Source organism: Pelodiscus sinensis, chromosome 1 (assembly GCF_049634645.1).
Source record: "Pelodiscus sinensis isolate JC-2024 chromosome 1, ASM4963464v1, whole genome shotgun sequence".
In the NCBI taxonomy this organism is placed as follows: domain Eukaryota; kingdom Metazoa; phylum Chordata; order Testudines; family Trionychidae; genus Pelodiscus; species Pelodiscus sinensis.
This window is the reverse complement of record NC_134711.1, coordinates 283889712-283908293: the sequence shown is the minus strand read 5'-3', so window position 1 is coordinate 283908293 and position 18582 is coordinate 283889712. Positions and strand designations below refer to the sequence as shown.

Below are 18582 nucleotides of genomic sequence, written 5' to 3'. Positions count from 1 at the left end.
TGTGATTAATTGACAGCCTTCGTGTCTGAACACAGAAATGATGAAGAGCAAGGTTCATTACAGAGAATTTTAAGGAGACTCTTCTGTATCTAGTCCTAGATGCTATTGTTACAGGGGCATTATAATTGCCTAAAATAGACAGCATTAGTAAAATAGTTTAGCTGCAGAGTGCTTCCTCTGCAATCCCTCAGTTTGGTAAAGTATGGCTGTCTTGTTAGAAAGCAATCTCTGTACTACCTACAAGTTGTAGCAAGACCCATTTATTTACTTAAGTCTCTCTGTAGGTGTGATGCTTACCTTTCTCAATCAGGGCCGCATCTGTTTTTTATTGTTTCTAAATTCAGTTTCCAGTTAACATTTGAGAAACTTTTTTTTTTCAATTCCCAACAAATGTGTTTGGCGAGTGAATCTGCTTTCTTTCCCCTACACCTAAGGAAGACGTTAATCCAATCCACATTTACCTAAACATGTTTGATTTCTAATTCTTTATCTTCTCTCTAGAGGAGGAGAAAGGTAAGTTCACAGGACTGGACTTGATGATCTCTCTAGGTCCCTTTCAGTTCTAGTATTCTATGATTCTATTCTATAAGTTCAAGCTATCCATGCAGAGGGAGCTACTCAAAAGTTCAGAACAGTTACACAAAATTATAATTGAAATTGTATAGATATAGCCATTTTATCAAGTTTAACTTTCTTACTATATCATTTTCATAAAAACAATTCTATAACTCTTTCAAATAATGTAGTAACCATAGTTAATCCAAGAAGGATAATAAACTTTGTGGTCTAGTAACCAGGTATTGGAACCAGTAATAAAACTCAGTTTATAAATTTACGGAGTTATGCATTTAGGCTCCGATTCTGGAAAGTTGATTGAATTAGGAATGCACTTGGGGCCTGCGTGACAACAAGGAACAAAAATATTCCCCAAAACAAAAATGAACATAAAGCTACCTTAAATTTCTTAGTATTAAAAAGCAGGTGGTTTAACGGGTGTATAAAGAGTGTGTGTGTGTGTGGTGAAGGACTATTGCAAGGATCACAGACCGGATAAAAAATAAAAAAATGAACTGGGTAGATGATTTAAATATTTCAAGCACTATTATCAAAGTTGCTGCTCCCAATTTATAATAGGCACCCCACTTTTTTAAGACCAAGGAGTTCTGTATATTTTGTTTAAAGTGTGCATCATTAAACATCCGTGTGGTACACTAAATTGAAGTTAACGAATGTCTTCAGAATTCATTGCTAAATATTTTTCCAAAAGGAAGGCATTTATGAAGTCAGACTCTGAAATCTCCCACTCCCTTATCTACCAGTGTTTCCTATCAATCTACACTGTTGCTGGTGCTGTTTAGTATTCTGCTTCTCCCTATGTTGCCTTTTATTCTTGTTTATACAAGCTATTGTAGGAGAAGTATTTCTACTCAAGAAAGGTAATGAGCTTCTCCCCTCATTATTTTGAAGCAGCATAAATGCTTTGTGCATAATCCTGGTGAATTTCATTTTGCATGTTATTTAATCATCTTTTCCAGAGAGATTCTTGGCTAAACCTTTCATCTCTCTTCCCTGCCCCCTGCCCTCATTAAATAACCTTTTTGGAACAGTATGGTGCTGAATATTTTAACACCTCCCAAAAATTTGATTCCACTACTATCTAGCATAATCCACTTATCTACATATGTCACCTAAAGAAATCTTTCAAAAGAATATGACTTCAGATAATTAGTTCCAGTGGAGTCATGATTTCTGAAAACAGGGAGGCAAAACAGAGGCACAGAAGAGCTATTTATAAGAGCAGCAAATAGGGTTGCCAGATGGTTTCAACAAAAATACCGAACACCCTCACCCCCACCCCCCAAAAAAAAACACAGAAGAAAAATTTCTGTTGGGGGGGGGGGGAGACCAAAGTTGTTGAACCAAAAAAAAAAGGACCCGAAGAGTTATTAAGCTAAATAAATAAAAGCAGCATTAAAACAGTATGGCCCCATTAATTGCATGCAGAGTCAGAGTAGGGATAGGAAGAGGAGAGGTTGAGCACTAAGACCCAGGGGAGGCATTGCTTCCCCTTGCTCAAGTCTTGAGGTTTTTTGCCAGTGGCCATATTTTTCTTTTGGTCAAGCCACAAGGGAGCTTCCCTGTGAAACCAGGTAAGGCGGGGGGTCAGGGCCCCAGGGAATGATGTCTGGAGGGGTTTCCGGGGGCTGGGCTCAGTTGCTGAGTATGTAGGGTTGCCAGGTACCCGATATTTTTGCCTCCTGTCTGGGAGAAAAACAGAAAATACCGGACATTTCAGGTGTCCGGTATTTTCTAAATGTTTTTTTACCGGACAGGAGACGAAAATACTGGACTGTCCGGTAGAATACTGGATACCTGGCAGTCCTAGATGTTCCAACCCCATGGGGGGGACGCAAAGGAGCTGCAGGGCTGGAGTTAGGGTTGCCAGGTGTCCGGTATTCACCCTGACAGTTTGGTATTTTCACCTCCTGTTCGGTAAAAAAATTCAGGGAATACTGGACACCTGAGATGTCCGGTATTTTCTGAAATTTTCCCCAGCTAAGAGGTGAAAATGCTGGGCACCTGTCAACCCTACAAACACTCAGTGCCCTCTTCCCCCCCCAGCCCACCCTGGACCCCAGCACCCCCAGCCCCCCGACCCCAGCCCCCATGCTTTTGCCAGCACAAAATGGCTGCTGGCCAAAAGACCTAGGGGAAGCAATGCTTCCCATGGGTCTTAGTGCTCAACCGCTCCCCTGTTTCTATCCCTGCACTCACTCTTAAAGGGGAGTTTTAATGCTGTTTTATTTTAATTTTTTTGGCTTAATAAGTCCTTGGAGTCCTTTTTGTTGTTTTTGTTTCCTCCCCCCACTTTTTTTTCCCTTCAACAGAATTTTTCCCGGTATTTTTTTGGGGGGGGGGCATGTTCGGTATTTTTGTTTCAACCATCTGGCAACCCTAGCTAGAGTGCCAGTGTGGGCTCCCCAATACTGGGGAGGAGCCCCAAGCCGCAGGGGCCAGATCCAGGCAAGCCAGGGACTGGATCTGGGGCTCCCTACCCCTCCTTAGAGTCTGCTATTTTTAATGGTTGTGTAACTCCACCATGCATTTTTTTAGACCTTCAATTGGCATTTAAAATTGAGAATTAAACTTACAAGTAAATATATTTTTTTCATAAAATAGGCTTTGAAGCTCAGACAAAGCTCAATTGGGTCAGAGACAATTCAGGTTCTAGTTTGTAGGTTCTAGTTTGTTGCCATTGACAGTAACAGGCAAATTAGCTCTTTCATCGGAGCATAAGAAGGCACAGGGTGCATTCATGGCCCTGACAAGCACAGCTACTAAAAGATTCCAAGCTCACGCACATGTGCATCCATGCTAACATGTTCTCAAAGAACTCTTGAATTCAGAACTGTCAGTTTTAAAAAGATTTGCACCACTGCCCTGAAAATTCCAAATCAATCAATAGTGGATTGATCTGATCAAAGTTTTATATTTGGCTAACTGCTGAAAAGGCAAAGAAGTTGGTAAAAATTAATCAGTATTTAAAGGCAGATAAAAAAAATTAGTAGGGTCTAACGAATTAGTAACTAAGAACTTGCTTATGGTATTTTTATGGTTCAGTAGGAGAATTGTAAGCTTTTTGTTTTGAACAACATGTATATTATGTTTGATAAATAGATGGAATTAGGGACTAAAATCTCATAGTACATGTTTTGTTGTGTTCATATACAATCTTCATGAGTCTTTTTAAGCTCAAGGACGCTGTCACCATTTTTGCGTGGTAAACATCTTTATGTTGTTATTGGCTCTATATGTATTGCAGATAACCTGATTTTTTGATATTTCTTGACACGTGTAGTTTATCCTTATACCTTAGAGTTTTAATTTTATGCATTTTCATTCTTTCACTAACTAGTATTTCTCATTTGTCACTGGCTCTGCACATACAAATTTGTCAATTAGGCATACTTGTTTGGGCTCAAGGTATTTTTGAATGACATTGTCCAGTAGTTTGCTTTTCTCTTCATGTTCCCCTCAGACATAGTGTAGCTCTCCAAAAGCCCTGGGCCTACCTCATGCAATAGTATAGAAAATGTCAACCTTTCCAATTCTGCTGAAACATGCTTTGCCTCAAGGAAAACATGGAAATGCTTACAGGCTTCTCCTCCAGTACTCTACTGTACTATCATGTGCCGAAAGTGTCCGTCTGCTATGTACATTGGACAAACATCTCAGACACTTCGCCAAAGGATTAATGCCCACAAAACAGATACCAGACAAGATCACAAAGAGAAAACAGTTTCTTGCCATTTTAACCAGAAAGGACACTCTCTCGATGACTTAACCACCTGCATTCTGCTACAAAGACCTTTTACATCTGCACTTGAAAGGGAATCCTCTGAACGGTCATTCATGTTAAATTTCGACACTTTCCAACAAGGACTTAACAAACATTTGAACTATCTCACCCATTACCAAGATAGTTTCCCCAATTATCACCTCTAATACCATTAACTCACAAACATCCCACTCTCCCTACCTCTAATATCATCAATTCACAGACTTACCTTCCTTCCTCCCCCCCCCCCCTGCATCCCCCTCCTGTTCTGCAATGTGATTTGTCCTTTTCATATTTGTTCATTTTTTTTAATTGTATCCTTTGGTATATATGGTTGTGACTACTTTCTTCCACTATTTGATCTGAGGAAGTGGGTCTGGCCCACGAAAGCTCATCATCTAATAAACCATCTTGTTAGTCTTTAAAGTGCTACATTGTCCTGTATTTTGCTTCAACTACCCCAGACTAACACGGCTACATTTCTATCACTACTCTACTGTGTTCCTTTCCAGACCAAGACATTGTGATAGTATCATTTGCTATGTTATAGTTTTTTTTCCTGGGTGTGACATGAGCAGGTTTGACAAACACCTGTCAGGGATGTTCTCGATATTATTTAGTCCTGCTATGAGGGCAGGGGACTGGACAAGCTAACCTCTTGAAGTCCCTTCCAGTTCTGTGATTCTATGGTCAGGGTTGCCACTAACAGACTTGTCTTATATTCTTGGCCCTATTTACTCAAAATTAAAGTTATAAAAGGTCAAAATCCCCATCACATGACAGGGGTTAGTATCCTCTGATTTTGCACTTCTTATTGTTATACATATGAACTCTGTTAATTTTGAAAAGGTAAACAATTTAAAAGTTAATGAGTCCCACTAAATAAATTAGACTCATTTTTGGGACACACAACTCCACTACTATTGTATATTAGCAAGTTGTCTGATCTCTAATGATATAAAGCAGATGCACTGATTTTAAAATGTAGAAAATGAACATTTAAAGATAAAATTTAACATATGAGTTATATTAAACACTTGTGTCTACAGCTGTGACTTTTCCTAATCATTCTCTCATATTATAAAAATATTCAAAATTCTAATCAAACAGATATAGTCTCAGTTAAAAATAAATGCAGTCTGAACTTCCTTGCTTCGTTCAGTTAATAGTGAGATCATATGGGTTACATTTTTCTATTTTAATACTGCCTGTTACCTGAAGACCAGGTGGCATACTCTTAAGTTCGCTTTGCACTTCTACATGACAAGTAGGGTTGCCAGATGGTCTCCCAAAAAATATCCATCACACGGGCTAAAAAAAAAAGGGGGGGGGACACAAAAAAATCCCGCCCAGCTTCAGCACATAACCACAGGAGGTGCCACCAGGCTTCCGTCCAGTGCCCAGCCAGAAAAACAGTCCGGTATTTTCTGAACCACAAGTGATCCACCCCTTCTTGCCCATTCCCAGCATCTAGCAAACAGAGACAAGGGACACTTCACTGCTCGACTTTTTAGGATATTGGGGTGTCTGTCAAAGCACCCTGGGATGAAGTGGGGTATTGAGGGGGGCTCACAAGGGGAAGTTGTGAGGAGACATGTGGGGGGTGTCAGGGGGTCACAGGGGGTTGTGGGGTCTTCGAGGGGGGAGTTGTGTGTGGGGGGAACTCGCAGGAGCTGCCTGCCCAGGATGAGGACCTGGCACCCGCACGTGCCGTGTGTCTCTGACCTCGCATGGTGCTCCGGGCGCGGCTGTCAGGTCTGTGCATGGGGCAGGTCCTGAGCCGGCAAAGCCAGAGCGCTCCTGCAGCAGGGACCCAAGCAGCAGGTCCGTGTCTCGCGCCAGAGGTGGGGCCCAGTGACGTTGCAGGGCCGGGGCAGCCACTGGCTGCAGCTGGAGTCCAATGAGCTGAGCCCCCGGCAGGCACTTCCTCTAGTTGCTAGCAGAAGCTGGGTGGGAGCGGGGGGAGTGGCTGGGACTCCCAACCACTCCCCCCGCCTGGCTTCTGCATGTGATCAGAGGCTCCCAGCTGGGAGTCGGGGCCGCTATTGAATGAAAACAGGGCTTTTTCGAAAGAGAGTGTCTATCCTCTTTCGAAAAGCAAGCCGCTTTTTCGAAAAATCATGTAGTCTAGACGCTCTCTTTCAAAAAAGGCTTTTTCGAAAGTATCTTTCGAAAGAAGGCTTTTAGTCTAGACGTAGCCTGAGTGAGAAATTATCTGATTTTTATATATTTTATTTATAGGCTTGTTTTAACATGTTACTTTACATTAATGAAAGTAGATGTGCAAGGCAGATTCTGGATGAAACGGAATCAGGTCAGGTCTACTACACTGGTGGAGAAAATCAATGCAAGATACGCAGTTCCAGCTATGTGAATTGCGTAGCTAAAGTTTATGTACCTTGCATTAATTTTCTGGGGAGATCCCCACAGTAAACAGGAGAAACTCTCCCATCAACTTCCCTTAGTCCTTGTGACTATGAGGAGTTCCTGGGGCACCCTGAGCGTTTGATTTAACGGGTCTTTACTAGACCCACTAAATCTAACGCCAGAAGATCGTCCTCGGAGTCTCAGTCTTCCCAGAAATGCAGATGTGGCTTGAAGGGTAAGATGGGATAAGAATTATCTCAGGGAGGCAAGCAAGAGACAAGCCTAAGGCAGTCCCGTGTGTTGAAGGCAGAGGAACAGCCTTGAAATTGTTGTGGGCCAGAAATTCCAACTGTAATAACTATGTCTGCCAGTCACATGTTGAAAAAAATGTAGTTAGCTCATGCTGTAACATAGCAGCGTTGGAGTCAGAGGGAACACGTGGAGTTACATAGTTAGATTCTAGAGCTGATCATCTTACATGCCAGATATTGTATTTTAAGTTTTTGTGGAGGGTATTTTCTCAGATAAAAATAAAACTATAGCAGGCATAGGCATTTGTATAAAATAATTCTTGTTACAATAAATAAACCTTGTTGCTTCTTGCTGTATGAATATATTCACTGTTATGGGCATTTCAACATCTTTGTATATGATATACATTGCATTACAATGGAAGGTCTTAAGGTTAAATTACAGGATTATAAAATTATGGTAACAATTGTCCATATAACTTTTTGGATGTATTTGGGCATACTCTTTCAGCTGACTGGCAAAAGAAAAAATATCACGAGACCAGTTTTTTAAAAAAATGACAAAGTTGAGCATATAAGTTTGCTTTAATGCTAAAAAGGGTTAAACATGAGGGCAACAGGTACAGGCAGATGTAGGTATGTGATATGTATGACTCTTTTGCAAGGTGCTATAAATATTGGCTCCATGTAATCTGATACCAGGGTAGGACTGGCAAACGAATGAAGGAAAGTAGATAGCAATGTAAAAGAACTGGAATTTCAGGTCTAGCTGAGTAACAGCAGCCTGCTCCAGAGTAGGGTTTAGACTCTTTATATTGCTTACAGATGACAGCAAATGAGAGAAAAACAAGAGGAATATTCCATAGTCTGCACTATTATATCAGTCCCTTAGAGTCTCAGCAAAGGTAAGATCGTTTACATTTCTGAGGCCTGCAGAGGTCTCTTGGGAAACTTTCATGGTGGATGAAAGTATGTCAGAGGCCTACAAAATATCAAAATGTGAATGAAGGGGAGAGGAAGGGGCAAAGAGGGAAGTGTTTTGTTAATGGGGAAAATATACAACTTTTGCTCAGAATAGACTGTATTTTTTTAAACTGGCACACATAAGTGAAAACAAAGCTTTGAATGCATGGCATTTACAGTGAATCTATGTACAAAATATTGTTGAGAATATACATTACAGAACAACATGCTTAATTTCCAAGAATAATTTATTTTGTTTGACAGTGTTGCTGTTGGTGATCAGGATTCAACAGCGAAATAAGAAATTAAGATAGAAACCTCTTCTTCCTGCTAATGTGCAAAACAATGAAATAAGTGGACATTTTTGCAGGCCTGTTTTTCTTTGTACATAGAATGGATGATTCTCATTTGTTTAATACAATAGTGTCACTTTCAAATAATTTTGGTGTTTAATGGCACATGTTTTACCTGGGAAAATTAAATACTGATATGCTGTTAAGAAATTGGGCCCTCATCCTGCAAGAAGGAACATGCAGATACGTGTGTCCATGTCAAATCACACAGCCTTCAATGGGAAAGGGTTTGTCAGTAGGCTTTAAAGAACTAACCCATTTGTAATAAGTATCATTGGATAAATAGAGTTCAGGGGAAATCTTGTTTCCTAAAATAGCAGGATACATAAAACTATGATCCTTTCAGAACAGAGAGTTATATTTTAAACTTAAAAGGGAATAAATCGTAGATCAGAAGCAAGAGTTGGGGTTGGACAGTGTTAGTTATCCTGGTCAGATGACAAACTTCGCAAGTTACTGGTAGTCAGCCTCCATCACATTCTGGTACAACTGTCAAATGCCCCATCAAATTACCAGGCATGCAAATGCATTAAACAAAATTTTACTACGTATTGGCAGCTATAGAAATCTACCTCCACTGGTCAAATCAAACATTTCTCATTCAGGACAATCCTTGCTGTCTAGGCCAGGTAATTCTAGAACAGAGAGACAGCAGCTTAACAGAAGTGGAAATAATTATTTAAAATTGGAACTTAGTGCGTAAGTGTCAATGATGTATATGCTCCTTTTGCATTGCAAAAAATTAAAGCATTTGATTTGTATGAATTCTTACACAAGTGTTCAGATTTTATTGATTCACATTCTGTAAACTAAACCTTGTCACTAGATTTTGTTTAGCCAGTTTTTGAAGAGTCAGTTAACTCTTGACATTAGTAACTCTTGCAGATGTACTTTCTTTATTTGTCTGAGTGGTAGCTGTGTTAGTCTGTAACTTTAAAAGCTGTGAGTAGTCCTCTGGCACCTTACAGACTAACAAAAATATATACATATATAGAATATCATGAGCTTTTGTGGGCAAAACCTACTTCTTCAGATCATTATGGGTTTTGCCCATGAAAGCTCATGATACTATATATATGCAGTGCTTTTTTTCGTGATGGTACTGCCCAGTACGCAGTCAGAGCTTACCTGGAAAGAACCTCCAGTCAGAGTTTACCCGGAAAGAACAGAGAGTACCAGCACCTTTGTAATGAAAATGGCCAACAGTTGGCTGGGTCTTAAAGAGTATCGGCACCTCTTTTTTTTAACAAAAAAAGCACTGTATATATGTATATATTTTTGTTAGTCTTTAAGGTGCTGCATGAATCTACATTCTTATATTTTCTAAAATCATTTCATGGTGTTTGTGATGATCTGTAAAAACCTGTATGAAATGGGAATCAGCAGCCTGAAAGAGAGTTTTCTCTCATATCTTGTGTTTTACCATGAGTTTAAATTGGGATGTGTTGCTGTTCATCCCAGGAATTGAATGCTCGAAGATTGGTGGTAGAGAGCTTTCTCAGTAGCTTGTCCATGCCTTTGGAACATTTTACCCTAGGTGTTCTGACTGCATCTTTTAATAGGCTCCAGAGTCCAGTACTAAGAGTAATGATGTAGTGAAGTTTTGGTTTTGCTCAATTTGATGGGTGTTAACTACCACAGTGTGCAGCATTGATGCACACTCTGCTTCCTATTGTTGGAATCAAGTTGATGTTTTGCAACAGTGCTTAAATGATGAAGCCATAAAGGCTATATAAATTAATCATCATGAAATGAAGAGAGAACTTTTTATTACATGTGACTGAAATTTGGAGTTTTAGTACTGTGTGGGAGAGCATTGAATGACAACAGTGCAGCATCACCATATAAATCAGGAATTAGGGATGTAAGCGACTTGTCAGCTATTCGATAAGCAAAAGCTTATTGGATAGTCAACTAGTCCCTCGACTAGTCATTCTCTCCCCCCTTGCTGCCTCTATAAGATTTTCTATAAGAGGCAGCAAGGGTGGGGGAGCAGGAGCTGGTGCTGGAGGGAGCTGGCTTAAAAGTGGGTTCCCCCCAGCACCGTCTCCACGGGCGCAGGGAGGTAGCAGGGACCAGGCGTGAGCAGGGAATCACCTGATTCCCAACTTGTGCCCAGTCCCAAATGCTGCGCCTCTGTTTTTAAAATGTATTAAGAGCCTGCTGGCTTTTAATACATTTCAAAATCCGGGGCACAGCAGAGGGGACCCAGTGCTAGTCATGAAGCAGCAGTCCTGGCTTGTGCAGGTCCCCCCTGCTGCATTTCAGCCTTTTATATGTATTAAGAGCCTGCCAGCTCTTAACACATTTAAAAGGCAGAGCTGCAGTGGGGCTAGCTCCCAGGGTGGGAGCTAACCCTGCTGCAGCTCCCTGGCTTATTGATTAATCGACTAGTCCCGTGGTCCCCAACACTGTGCCCGAGGGCGCATTTGCATGCGCCCGCCAGGTGCTCGGGGCTGGCCTGGCCCCGGGCACATGGCGCACGGTGAGTGCCGGGCGCACGGCGCTTGCGGGGGGGGGCGCCGGCCCCGGGCACGCGGCGCGTGCGGGGGGGGCGAGCGCTGGGCGCGTGGCGCTTGCGGGGGGGGCGCCGGGCGCGCGGCGCTTGCGGGGGGGGGGGGCGCCGGCCCCGGGCGCGCAGCCCTTGGAGGGGGCACCGGCCCCGGGCGCGTGGCTATGGGGGGACCCCGCCCCCGGGCATGCAGCTATGGGGGGGGCCGCCCCCGGGCGCACAAGTGTCCCCGCCCCCTGGCGCCCGGCGGGCGAACGGCCACGCCCCCTGGCGCCCGACAACCTCAAAAGGTTGGGGACCACTGGACTAGTCAATGGAAAATTTATCGACTAGTTGATTAAACTAAATTTAACGTTCCTACCAGGAATGCCAGTTTTGAAGGCATCTTACAAGCTTTACTAAACTGACCAGATTTTGATAAGAATGGCCTCAAGCAGAAAACATATGCAGTCAGTTAGTGGGGGTGGGATTTAATGCGGGAGAAAGTTGGAGTTCTTAGACTCTAGCAAAGAAGGTATGAAGTCCTAGGTCTTTCTGCAGCATTACCACTGAAAATATATCTAGGGTGTAAATTGACTAAACTGATCTTCTGGAAGGATCACCAAGAGGCTACAAGTTTAATGAGGCGAAGCAGAAGAGGGTTCTCAGGTACTGAGAGACATAAATAAACAGTATACAGCTGATCCCCGAGTTGCAAATGGTCAAGTTACGACCGTTCGCATTTATGACCAAAGCTCCCATGGAGCAGTCGTAAAAGCGGTCCCCGAGTTACGAACGCGACCCGCACTTACGAACAGCGCAGTAGCTGTGTAACTCAATGGGGTCCGAGTTACGAACAGATCGAGTTATGGCCAACTGTTTGGTCTGTAACTCGTTCGTAACTCGGGGAGAGGCTGTAGTTCAATTTTAGCTAAGACTAAGTGGTTATTCATTTTTATTAGTTAATTGTGTATATAAAGTTCTGTTTTTACTTGCTAACCTGGTAAATTAGCCTGTAGTTTTGAGTGATAGAAATAAGTTTATTGTATAATATTTTTCTCTCTCTTCTTGGGACTAATAATATGTGGTTGTGGATCATAAAGTGGGAAGTACTATGTGCGTTAACACAATCATCATGCTTTATTAGCATTTTAACTGATTTATATACATCCTTGAGCTATAGGAACAACCTGCTTTCTACTCACTATCAAAAAGAAACAACAGTGAAACATTTTTCTAATAATAATACTGACAGTTCACAAGGTGCTCTATCTTTACAATAACAGAAGAGGCCATGCCTGTATCACAAATTTATGTTGATCAAAGCTACACTGACATACAGCTGCTGCAGTTAATTCATTACTTGTGTGTACATGGCTCTTTGTGTCACCTAGTGTACATACTAACCAGGAGTGCTTATACTGTTGGAGAATGCAGTGTGCTTGGAAGTAGGTATCCCACTGGGCAGACTGGCACCATTCAGCACAGTGTCTCTTGGGAAGATTTTGCGATGCCTGATGCAGCTGAAACAAATCACATGGGGTAACTAGGAGCATGGAGGTCAACTTCTAGTAATGCAATGTTTTCCATCTTATGGTTTCATCTGGATCCCATAATTTTCATGCCTTCTTTTCAAAATCCCACAAACCCATGCATCCTCCCTTCACTGCCCACCATCTCTGACAGAAGGATGGAGCTTGAAAAATTCTGCATTAATTGGTCACTAAAAAGGGTTCACAGAACTGCTAAGCACCAGCCATATAATTCATAAAGATGAGTTATGTTCCAAAAAATATAATTTTGTTCTGTAACATGACCCAGACAATTCTTTTTAAAAAAATTTGAAACTTGATCAAACTTAATAAATTAAGCAAACAGAACTTGAAGAGGAGAAAAACAGTTATGTCCATTTCAGGTTACATATACTGCAACCATGGCTTTCCCTGGTGAGTGTATGTGAAGCTACATTTGTCTATAATGCCCCTGGGCTGGAGCGGTAATATGTCTGGTCATGGTAAGGGTCTCGGGAAAGGAGGCACTAAGTGCCATAGAATGTATTGGGGGATAACATCCAGGATATTATGAAGCCAGCTATCTGCTGTTTGGTGCATCGTGGGTGTGTGAAGTGCATTTCTGGTCTCATTTATGAGGAGAGTTGGGGAGTGCTGAAGGTGTTCCTGGAGAACGAGATCCGAGATGCTGTTACACTGAGCACGCGAAGCAGAAAACAGTGACTGCTATAGATGTACAGTAAAACTCCGATGGTCCGGCATTCCTGATGGTCCGGCACCATCAGGAACCCAGAAGTGCTCCGGGCAGCCGGAACATTGGAGCTGCTCTGCCCCCAGCTTCCCCGATTCAGCCGCTGCTAAAACTGACCAGCGGCTGAATCGGAGAAGCTGGGGGCAGAGCAGCTGGAGTGCTGCCGGGTTTGTTCCATAGCGCTGCCCCTTGGGGCTGCAGGACCCAACCTGGCAGCACCCCAGCTGTCCCCGATTCAGCCGCTGCTGAAACTGATCAGGGGCTGATTCCAGGAAGCCCGAGGCAAAGCAGCTCTGCCCCGGGCTTCCTGGAATCAGCCACTGATCAGTTTCAGCGGTGGCTGACTTGGGTATACCCGGGACAGAGCAGCTGGGGTGCTGCCGGCTTGGTCTCACAGCGCCAAGGGTTGGCGCTACCAGACCAACCCGGCAGCGACCCAGCTGCTCTGTCCCAGGCATCTGGATTCAGCCGCTGTTGAAACTGACCAGTGGCTGACTCCAGGAATCCCGGGGCAGAGCAGCTCTGCCTCGGGCTTCCTGGAGTCAGCCGCTGATCAGTATCAAACTTGGGGACACCTGGGGCAGAGAAGCTGGGATGCTGCCGAGTTGGTCCAGTAGCGCCAAGGAGTGGCGCTGCAGGACCAACCTGGCAGCACCCCAGCTGCTCTGCCCCAGGCATCCCCAAGAGCAGCTGGCGTGCTGCCGGGTTGGTCTCACCGCGCCAAGGGTCGGCGCTACCGGACCAACCCGGCAGCACTCCAGCTGCTCTGCTGCAGGCATCCCCGATCCAGCCGCTGCTGAAACTGACCAGCAGCGGCTGAATTGGGGTCGCCTGGGGCAGAGCTGGACTATCGGAAGGGGGGCTATGAGGGGTCTGGGGTGGCATCCCACCCACCCCAGACTCCTCATAGCCCCCCCTTCCGATAGTCCAGCAAATCTGATAATCCGGCACCCCCTGGGTCCTAAAGGTGCCAGGTTATCGGAAGTTTACTGTAGTTTATGCACTGAAGCTCCAAGGCCGTACTCTGAATGGGTTTGGAGGCTAACCCTGTCACTTTTTTCCCCCCTAAGAATGACTGATGTCACATAGAATGTTGAGGGGGTATAGAGAGGTCAGGATATTGAGTTCTCAGTGGGCTCTAGAGAGTGGAGAGCAATTGCAGGTCCACCAGAGTCTTCAGGCAGCAAATAGATGCTGCCAAGTTCCCAAATCTCCTGCAGTATGTCCCTCTCCTTTTTCTGAGTCTTTCTCCTTTCATTCTGTCTCCAGGCTGTTTACAAAGGTGATGCTCTAGGACCTGTGCTCATTGTCTGATGCAGCACTGGCTTGTAGAATCTCCTGGAACACGTTACCCCGAATTGTCATCTTTCTCCTCCATATTTGGCTCAGGCATTCCACAGGTGAAGAGAGAGAGACCATGTAGGCCATAATGGCAGCCACTGCAGATAGAGCACAGAGGTACCATGGTCAGTGTAGTCATGAGAGAAATAGAAACTTAAGACAGTGAATTCACTTGCTTTGCGCCACACAAATTATAAGTATGACGGTCTTACTTTTGCCTGTGATTGTTTGAGCACAGCACCAGTCACAGCACCAGATATGATGAGTGTAGCCTTCCCAGAGTTGGGGAATGAGGAGGAAGTAGTACGGTCTCATGTTTCTAGTTATAGAGGGCAATGGATCTGAGAACTGGCACAGTTTTCTACAGGCAATGGTGATTATAGCTGATATTTCACTCCTGAGGATAACATTGCCCCAGGCTTGTATGCTGCTAGCTGTGTACTCCAGTGAGACCTGCCGAAGTGGCATGGGAGTGTCCTACTGTGGCAAGAGAAATATGGCAGCCCTCCTGAGAAATCTTTGGCAGAGGATTGCAAAGTACCTGCTTGAAAGTTTCAAAGAGATCTCTAGGGAGGGTTCACAGTACATCCCAGTAAACATAAATAAACTATTCTGCATGTCTCCTACTGTCTAGTTCTGGAGGAGACTTAAAAAAACAGATAGCAATTCTACTTGTCTTGCTTGTTCTACTGTCTCTTCTAGCACAAGTTATGATGAATCTTAACAGCAGGATAATATGTATCCTGCTATTTTGGGGGTTCCATCCCTGTAATTTCAAAATAAACTGCATACTTATCAGAAGTTCCTTCCTCTGCACTAGGCTTGCCTGTGCTCAACTGGTCAGTGGTGGTATCAAAAGCAGGTCTTGGCTCGTTGCACAGTTGGATCCATTGTTTGTCTGTTCATCATAGTCCTCCTTGGTGTATTATAGCAGGGGCCTGGGACTTAGCTCCTTTGAAGTATCCTCAATGCTACTGGGTTCGGTGATGGGGAGTCTCTGCTGGGGATGGCATGAAGCTCTTTGTAAAAGTGGCAGTTCTGTGACTGTGGATCAGTTGTTGATTCCCTGGCCTGTCAGAATGTGCAATGTCCGGTATTTTCTGAATTTCTGGCTGGGTGCCGGATGAAAGCTTGGCAGGGGCGGGGGAGTGACTGGGAGGCAGGGCCGCAGTTGGCGCTGGGAGCCCTGTGGTTGCGTGCAAAAGCCAGGCGAGGAGGGGGCAGTGGCTGGGACTCCCAGCCACTCCCCCCACCTGGCTTCTACACACAACCAGAGGCTCCCAGCGCCAATCACGGCCCCGCCTCCCAGCTGGGAGCCTCTGGTTGCGTGCAGAAGCTGGGCGGGGGGAGTGGCTCCCAGCCACTCCCCCGCCCCTGCCTGGCTTCTACTAGCAACTAGAGGCTCCCAGCTGGGTGGCTGCACCCTCCCCCCGCCAGCTCTGCTTCCCGCCCCCCTTTCTCCGGCCCCCCCTCCTCCCATCCAGCCCCCCCAAGCCCTTCCCCAGCTCTGCTTCCTGCCCCCCTTCCTCCCAGTCTCCCTTCCTCCCGACCAGCCCCACGGCCCCCGACCCAACCCCCCGCCTCCCTTCCTCCCAGCCAGCCCCGCCCCCCTCCCGGCTGATCCCTCTCCCCCCTCCACCCACGATCAAGTGTGTACAATTTTTTGGGGGGGGTCTACCTGGTAACCCTAACCATGGTGGTAAACAGTTCTTGTCTCCAGAAAAGGGCCTTCTACACAATAACCGGGATAGGACTGTGTGGTGAGCCTTGATCCAGTATGTGGGATCAGGTCGCTAGGGCCCACAATACTGAGCAATCGCTACAGCAGTGAACCGGAGCACCCTGTTGGCAGTGGTGGAGTTGGATCAGGTCTGTCGAGAAGCTGGTCCTGGCCTTCGCCACGGTCTCCGATAACAGCACAGCAAACCTTCTCCAGATGGAAACTGCCAATCAACAGGAACCCAAACCAACCCAATCCTCTCAGGGGTCCTTTCTTTTAAAGCTCCCAAGGCAGGAAAACCCCAAAGGTCTCTAGTGCAAAAGAGTAGCAGGCTGAGTGCAAAGTTAGAGGTCCTTGTGCAGCTTAATGGTACTGTGTGCACAGCCACGTGCTGTGTGCAACTGATGGTTTTGGTAGCAAAAGTCTCTCAGGTTCTTTAGGTTCCATTTTGATTTCAGCTTATTCCATAGACTCCATTTTGATTTTAGTGTCCTTCCAGCTAACAGAGGTTTGACACTGGGCAGCAAACTTCACAGTGGTGACCAAAGAACTCCAGCCCCAGAGCACCCATGAAGTTGGTGCCTATGATGTTGACACCTCCATATTGGTGTACATAACAAAATTAATGTGGCAGGATAGGGCCAAGGGATTTGGAGTGCAGGAGGGAGCTCAGAGGTTGGACATGTGTTTGGGGATGTGGGGATTAAGATGCAGGAGGGGGATAAGAGCTGGGGCAGAGAATTTGATGAAGGGAGGGTAAAGGTTCCCACTGGGGGATGCCGGCTATGTGGTGGGGCTGGGGATGAAGGGATTGGGGTGCAGGCTGCCCCAGGGCTGCGGCGGTGAGAAGGGCTGCAGAAAATCCTTCTTTCCCCATAGCAGCACCAGGGCTGGTGGAGAGGGGCATTTCTCTCTGCTGCAGCAGCCCTGGCAGGGGTCGGCTGGGCTGGCAGAAAAGCAGCTCCAGTGGACCCAGGCCTAGGATCGGGGGAAGGGCTCCCTTCTTCAGCCATGGCTCCTCTGGCAGAGCTGCGCCAGGTGCCCGGATCTTCTTGACAACTCTGGAGAGGCTGGGATGGGCCAAGGGACCTGCACAGCCCTCAGTAGCCTGTTCTGTGGCCATGTCACTTACAGGGAACTAGCTGCTGGAGATCAGTAATGATTGATGTGGGTAAGGCCGTGTCTGTACACTCATTGCATCAGCTTAACTACATCGATCGTGACTCCATGCCACGGGGGAAGGGGTATTGTAAGTACCTCCCTGCATTAACTTAATATCAGTGGGAGCCAAATTTAAATGAAGCACATGCACCGTTAAGTCGATGTAAGCTGCCTTACATTGACCTTACTTTATAGTGAAGACCAGGCTGAAGTCTCATGGACTTCTATGGGTTTTGGATTAGGGTATGTCTGCACTGCAAAGTTTTTTCAGAAAAATAACAGTTCACTGCAATCACATTTTTTTGAACTTCACTGCAATCGCGTTCTTTTGAAAAAAAATCGAAAGAAAAGAGGGATTTTTCCAACAGTGGTAAACCTCTTTCTCCGAGGAAGGACACCTTTTCCGAAAGAGCTCTTTCGGAAAAAGGCGTGTGTGGACAGGGAAGAGGTTTTTTTTTTTTTTTTTCAAAAGAAGAGGCCTCCAGGAAATAACACTGGTGCCCTGGTGGATACTATGTCCAAAGTAATCACAACTCTATAGGTCCTGTCTTCTGGCACCTCTTAAAGCTGCAGGCACCCTGGACAAGCCCCCCGAAATCCCTCTGGGAGCTCCCTTGCAGGGAGCATTACCAGGGCTCCCAGGTCCCACTGAGGGGAACCAAGCGTCGGGCATCCTTGTGGTCTGGAGCAGAGATCCTGGCCCTCCTCAAGCTGTGGGGGTGGAGGAGACCCTACAGGATCTCTGCTCCAAACACCGCAAAGAGGACATTTACGGCTGGATGGCCAAGTCCCTGGCAGAGTGGGGACACCCATCCTGGACCTTAGAACAGGTCTGAAGTATGGTGAAGAAATTCCGTCAGGGATATGCAAGGGCCTGAGAGCGCAGCGAGGGCCTGAGAGCGCAGCTTGCGCTCCGGGGCAGGACCCCACGCCAGCCCTTTCTTTGACATGCTGCACCAATTCCTGGGGAGTGGGAAAAGCCCTTTCCCCACCCGTGGTTGTCGACTCCGACCTCGAGACGCCTGTCGTTGCCTGGCCGGAGGTTGCAGAGGAGGAGGACAAGGGACAGAAGAGGCAGGAGGAGGAGGTGGACAACACGGCAACCATTGTGACGCTGTTCCAGGAGCCAGTATCCGTGACCCTGGATGTGTTGCAGGCATCGTCTGATGCTGGGGAGGGATCTTCAGGTGAGTGCTCTGTTTTTCATACACCGGGTGGGGGAGGCGGGCGCAGAGGGGGTGGGGTGTGTGTGTCGCTTGGGCTAGACATCATGTTGCGGTCCGTGCACGTGGAACCATGTGCAGTGTCATTGTGCACCATACAGACTCAGGAGG

At 45.7% G+C, this 18582-nt stretch overlaps 1 protein-coding gene across 8 annotated transcripts in view; it reads left to right on the top strand.

The window, feature by feature from the left end:
* Positions 1-18582, top strand: part of ELF1 (E74 like ETS transcription factor 1) — a 129760-nt gene that overhangs the window by 57459 nt on the left and 53719 nt on the right. Inside the window, exon 1 of one of the 8 annotated variants that reach the window (XM_006124380.4) lies at positions 393-513. The exons of 6 other annotated variants lie outside the window; for them this stretch is intronic. The gene's annotated coding sequence lies outside the window, so the exon portion shown is untranslated. Of the gene's footprint in view, positions 1-392; positions 514-7311; positions 7863-18582 lie in introns of those variants that run through there. One more of the 8 variants, XM_006124376.4, reaches the window with a different exon arrangement.